Source organism: Lutra lutra, chromosome 1 (assembly GCF_902655055.1).
Source record: "Lutra lutra chromosome 1, mLutLut1.2, whole genome shotgun sequence".
Taxonomy (NCBI): Eukaryota; Metazoa; Chordata; class Mammalia; order Carnivora; family Mustelidae; genus Lutra; species Lutra lutra.
The window spans coordinates 28661760-28668578 of NC_062278.1; the positions used below are offsets into that span (position 1 = coordinate 28661760).

The following is a 6819-nucleotide window of genomic DNA, read 5'->3' on the forward strand; positions in this document are numbered from 1 at the left end:
GTTAGTGTTTGTAGAAACCACTTCTATCTCCTTTGGAGAGCCTACAAAAAGAGATTCTACTGAGACAAATGACTCCATATTTTTTAACATAGAATATTTTCTTTCTTACCTAGGAATTGAGTTTATGGATCAAAAAGCATAGTTGATATAAGACAGGGTGACAAATTATCTATCTACAGTCCACTGAGCACAAACCACGTGGTTTGGGTTGAAGAACTCCTTTTCAGATATAGAATAACGGTGAGGTTACTTGATTGATAGCTTTTTTCCACCTTAAGACACTGATTTTAAAGCTCATGTATGCTGCTTAATTCCTTCATCAGATACTACTTGGTGTCTAATAGACACAGTTATTAAAGATGGCCTTTTAATTAGGACTTTGAAAACAACACATTTTGGCAAATCTCATCTAGACATCAGAGTTAGCAAAAGGCAACAGTATCATTAAGTGAGTTTCATTTCTTGAGTTTTCTTTTGCATTTTAAAAACTTCAAAGTTAAAACAGCTTTTAATTGCTTCCTGGAATGAATCTTGGACCTATAATCAAGCATACAGAAATCCATGTTTCATGTTGCTGTGGGAGACCCATAATGACAGGTCCTAGTATACTTATTTTTAAATGATAGCGACCTGAAATCATCAGTCTGAATCCACGAATTTGCTGGGGAGTGGGGAGGAAAATGTTGCATTTATGCAGGATTGTGGTTTTTCCCTCTGGGTAGTGTTATTTGGAATGATTATGGAGTTAAGGGACTCAAATATTTTTATGGTTTCCTGGGGTGTTTCATATCGATATTTTTTTTCTCTTCAACATATCTTTTAAATAAACTTTCACAAAAATGCTTTCTAAAGGTGCTCTGTCAATGTTTAATTTTCACCTTTTGTGTAGTAATATGTTGTGCTTCTTTCCAGAATTTTAATTTTTCTAAAACTTTAATACACTGTCACTTAAAAAAAAAATGGAAAGGAATTCAAATACTGAAGAAAGATGACAGTGCATCTTCTTCACTTTAAATACCAAGGATTTTCTTCATCTTTTGTTACCAGCTTTCCAGAAATAGTCCATGATTTCATTCATTTGTTCATTCATTCATTCATTCATTCATTCATTGAATAATTACTCAGGTCTTAGAGAATTCAGACTGACATACATGCCCTGCAATTTCTGTTCCCCTCTTTTAATGAAGTAGTAAATATTACTTTAGTTTCACATTCCTACCTCAGCCATCTATGGTTTGAAAAGGAAACTTCGGTCCTCATACTAAGAAACGTTGGTTCCCTTTATTGAGATCAACTTTTTTTTTTTAAGATTTTATTTATCCATTTGAGAGAGAGAGAGAGAGAGAGAGAGAGAGAGGATGAGAGGGGAGAAGGTCAGAGGGAGAAGCGGACTCCCCGTGGAGCTGGGAGCCTAAAGCAGGACTTGATTCTGGGACGCTGGGATCATGACCTGAGCCAAAGGTAGTCACTTAAACAACTGAGACATCCAGGTTCCCTATTGAGATCAACTTTGAGGGCACAAGTGTCCAGATGAGTTCCACAAGTAGCATTCTGCCTCAGAGTTAACTCTAAATAGAGGTATTGCAACATTTAAGATATTATCTTTAGGAATCTCAATATGGCCTAGATGATCCTGGTTTTTAATAATCCATGGGGGACATATTTTTAATGTTGGCATTTCCTCAACCTCATTCCCCCATTAAAGAAGAAGAAGAAGAGAAAGAAGAAGAAAGAAAATAAAATTTAAAAAACAACAACAACAGAAGCTCAAAAAGGTGAAGTTGCTTGACCAATGTCATATGACTAGTAGGTGACAGAGCAAGAAAACAAGCCCGTTCTCCTGAGCACAGTAAACTTTCATCAGAGCATTACACCATGATTTGGACCATGATTTAGAGATGAAAAAAGAGATTTTCTTCAATGTATTTTTGATAGAGAAGGAAACCAGGAATGACCATCAGGCAAGTTTCCTACGTCAAATTCCCTCTTGTCAGGCTGTAATCCTTAGTCCAGGCCTCCAGCCCATCCCCGCTGTTCTTCCTTCACGATGACTCATTTAGCCTTGACTGGTAGAAAATAATGGTTTCTTTGTTCTAGCCAAGTTGTTATGCAGATACAAAAAGGAGTACTAGAATAAGATAGGAAGTTTCAAAAAAAAAAAAAAAAAAAAGAGAGAAGAAACATTTGCCAGGCCATAAGTCTATTTTCTCAACCCCATGCCAAGACAATCTAGTTTGACATGGTATTTTCTGAAAAGAAAAATCTCTTATACGAACAGCCTCCCCAAAGTATAAAAATTAAATTAATTTAGTTACCTAATTGACTTGCTGAAAATAATAACCTATCAATAAAATTGAGGCTGTCCTGAAAAGCACAGAATGTCCAGTCACTGTAAGCATAAGGAACATGAACATGGAATACTGAAACCTGCCACCCGAAGCGGAGTCCTCAGACCAGCAGCATGACTTGGGAGCTTGTTAAAAATGCAGAATCTCAGGCTACAACCCAAGTTTAACAAGATCAGCCTGTGCGCTTCTGATGATCCCCAGGCAATTTATATGCACATTAAAGTCTAAGAAGCACTGATTTAGAACAGCGGGACAAAGACTGCTTAAGCGAGTCTAAAGGCTAGCCATCATAGGATAGACGGTCCCAGCCCTTTTATTTTTCTAGTTTCTTTTGACTGTAATTTTTTAGTCTTCAAGACAGGCGCCCCTTGGGTAGCTGTCCCCATGACTCATAACGTTCATGAACCATTGAAAGTACGACGTTGTTCAGAGTAGGGCCTGCTGCTCCATTTCTCGATTTTAAATGGTTATTTTATTGCAATTCTCTTGACAACCAAGTGAAGCAGAAAACCACACGTGCCTTTTTACTTTTCTCAACATTTCTTAACATCAAAAAAGGCCACTGCCTTCAGTTCTTGGTTATCAAGTGCTAACTGAGTAGAAAATGGCGTTGAGAGTTTCATAAAAACAACAACAACAAAACACCTTTTAGTCGTGATTTTAACTATTTGGGTCACCCTAGTCCCTCTCTACCTTTATCAGGGATTGCTAATGATTTATCAAATTCACAGATTTTTAGTTTTGCCTTCTCTCCCTTCTATATTTGCCTCTCTGATCCACTGGCTAAAGGTAATGCAATTAATAGTGATTAGAATAAGCTAGGAGTATCAAGGGTCCCTGGGCTGGGTAATTCAGAGGAGTCATTAAATTATCACTGCCACTAATATTTATTGAGTTAGGGGGTGCCTAGGGGGTTCGGTGGGTTAAGCCTCTGCTTTCAGCTCAGGTCATGACCACTGGGTCCTGGGATCGAGCCCCGAATTGGGCTCTCTGCTCAGCAGGGAGCCTGCTTCCTCCTCTCTCTCTGCCTACCTCTCTGCCTACTGTGATCTCTGTCAAATAAATAAATAAAATCCTTTAAAAAAATATTTATTGAGTTGACTGTGTGAGAAGCTGTGCTAAGGGCTGAGTATTTATTACCTGGCTTAATCTACATCTTCCTGGTACCATCAGGACCCACCCCAGACTGACATGGTTCCAATAGAGGAACTGTTGGATAATACCAGGTTTTCCTCACCTTAATAACCTCTTGTCTAAGGACTTACTTCTTTACCATCTGTGTGTCCTTCTACATTTTGAAATACATGTATCTATTCAATGCCCTTTTTCCTAGCAAAACAAGAATGCAGAGGAAGAGCTAATCAAACCCTACAATTAAAAATTTGACCTAAAAACTTACTGGTTACAAACATACATTATTTTTTTTTAAGATTTATTTATTTAGTAGAGAGAGGGGTGGGGGGGAGGAGCAGAGGGAGAGGGACAAGCAGACTTTGCGTTGATCTTGGACTTCCTGGCCTCCAGAATTGGGAGAAATTAATTTGTTATGTATAAGTCACCCAAACTATGATATTTTGTCAGAACGGCCACAGCCAGGACACTATGTGATACAATATATTTTTTTTAATTTTTTTTTTTTTTTTGACAGAGAGAGATCAAAATTAGGCAGAGAGGCAGGCAGAGAGAGAGAGAGAGGAGGAAGCAGGCTCCCTGCTGAGCAGAGAGCCTGATGCGGGACTAGATTACAAGACCCTGAGATCATGACCTGAGCTGAAGGCAGAGGCTTAACCCACTGAGCCACCCCAGCGCCCGATACAATATATTTTTATGCGGAGAAAATGTTGCCCCTCACTTTTAAAAAAACACGTGCATTCTATATATGGAAGCTGACAGATATTTATTATTTAAAAAGAACATAGACATGCAAGACTGGGTGCATCCTTGCCTTTTCAAGACACTTAGGGCTCTGAATCTTCTTATGGTTTAGGATAATAGTAATTATTATTTGGTGTCCCTCATGTTCTGGTCACAACACTAGGTTTGTTGGTCATATTAATACACATTGTCGGGATGCCTGGGTGGCTCAGTCAGTTAAGTGTCTGCCTTTGGCTGGGGTCCTGATGGTCTTGGGATTGAGTCCCGTGTCGGGCTCCTTGCTCAGTGGGGAGTCTGCTTCTCCCTCTGCCTGCCGCTCCCCCTGCTTGTGCTCTCTCATTCTCTCTCTGACAAATAAATGAGCAAAAATCTAAAAAAAAAAAAAAAAAAATACACGTTGTCTTCACCTTAAGTCAGTGAGTAGGTATTATTACATTCATCCCATAGATGAGGAAAATGAGATTCAAAAATTTGAAGTCGTTTGCCCAACTTTCCAGGGAAGTGGGAGAGCCGGAATGGGACACCAGGTCTGCGTGAAACTCTGCAGTGCATTTGCTTGTGATGGGGAAAGCTAAGGGAGGGTGATTTGGATAACAGACCAAATTATCCTGTTAGATAGTCTTGAAAAGCCGATTAAAACTGCTGATTAATCTGTTGAAAGCATTATACCTGGGGAGAACAATCAGCCAAATAAACAAGATGTTCTGGTGAACAACTGCCCTCACGTGTAATGATTACTCTGCTTTGGAAAAGTAGGTGATACTAACTCCATAAGAAATCTCGCAGTGGTTTATTTTAAATTAACCTCCTCCTGTTTCCTATTTGGAAAAACAGTATCTTTATTTATCATTCTGGAGCTGTTTGCAGGCCTCTCCTTGTAATGTTTATTATCAGGAATTGTTTAGTGATGGCTGATTGTCCCAAATCAAGGATAGCAAGATAGCCTTGCCTTTAGTTAAAACCACCTGAGGGACTGGCAGAAGTCAGTAGGATACACCAAAAAGCAAACATCTCACATGCAACCAGTGGCATCATATAGAAGTTCAGTGGGTCATATTTAAAGATGATGAGAACATGCTCATTTTATACTTACCTGGCAGGGGAGATACCATGATCACGAAGGTGGTTTTCCCAGGGCGAGGCTTATCCATTGCACGCCGGATGTGCTGACTCCTGCAATTTCCCCAAAAGAAAGACAATTATCATATGATCTCCCTAATAAGAGCAAGTTAGTTGCGAGGCAACATGGGAGGTTTAGGGGATAGGAAAGGAATAAATGAAATAAGAGGGGGTAGGGAGAGGGTGGTTGGGTTACGGACATTGGGGAAGGTGTGTGCTATGGTGAGTGCTGTGAACTGTGTAAACCTGGTGATTCACAGACCTGTACCCCTGGGGCTAATAATACGTTATACGTTAATAAAAAAAAATGAACATGCTCATTTATAAATGTCCTACTTTCATTAATGGGAAAACACATGACAGTTATTTTAATTAATTCCAAATAATTGTTAAAACATTTTTTGAACATGGAACTTCTTTTGTTAACCTAAGTTCACTTAAATCTTGGGTAATATTTTTAATGATTTATTAATTTTACCCATTAGTAAATTTTACTCCATTGTAAACCACTATGCAAACATCGTACATATTCTCCAGTTATCATAAATTGCAGAATGTTTTAACTTGGGAATAATCTAGTTCAACATTCTTACCAATGAGGAGAGTGAATGCAGAGAAGTCACATAGCTATTAAATGTCGATGTTTGGACATTGACCAAGACACTTGACTCCAAGGCAAATGTCCATTCTAGCAAACCATAGTGATAGTGTGTCTCTGAAACGGCAAAATCATCATTTTGTGTAAGTAACACTTGTTCCCCACTGGGGTAATATTTCATGACATGACACATATAATTGTCATACCAGGAAGTTAGGAAGATCCTTTAAAGTAGGACCCATGTCATATCTAGTTTTGATTCTACACAGTGCTTAACTCATTTCAGGGGTGCTTTGCATGTTGTTGATTTTTGGATTTTACCCAAACCCTTCCTATAGACATCATCCCATCTATGATCAAAAAGGAATGTTGGCCAGTGAACTTTTTTTGGGGGGGGGCGGTGGTCCATAAAAAACAGATCTTCACACATTGGAAAAGTATTCTATTTTTTTTGTTACCTCTTATATCAAACTAGTATTTTGTGACCCTTTACAAAAGAAAAGTATTTTATCCACTCTCCGTTAGTATGGGGTTGAAAACATTGGTAAACTGAATTAGTTCTACTGGTTACTCAAATGTCAACATATATAGGACTGAGATATTTTGTGTCAAGGATCATAACATCGTTTAAACACAGTGGCCTTAAATTAAAAAAAAAAAACATTCTTTTCTCCCTTACGTGGAGCATGTAGAGGAACAAAAACCTATACTATCGACTAATTCTTGCTCTTAAATGACCGTTATGGACTTTCAAGTTAGCACGTTCCCAAAGCAAATGGGATTGGGGAAGGGATGGCTTGACACCTTAGCTGTTACTACTCTCCTGTCAGCTGTCACTGTGGGCCTAAAGCAAACAAGAACCACTCTGAGCTGAAACCC

At 38.7% G+C, this 6819-nt stretch overlaps 1 non-coding gene across 1 annotated transcript; it reads left to right on the forward strand.

Annotated features, from left to right (window-relative positions):
• Positions 1-5308: 5308 nt before the first annotated feature.
• On the forward strand, positions 5309-5465 carry LOC125090294 (U1 spliceosomal RNA). Its single transcript, XR_007124279.1, has one exon. It is a non-coding gene; the product is annotated as a U1 spliceosomal RNA (small nuclear RNA).
• Positions 5466-6819: the final 1354 nt, after the last annotated feature.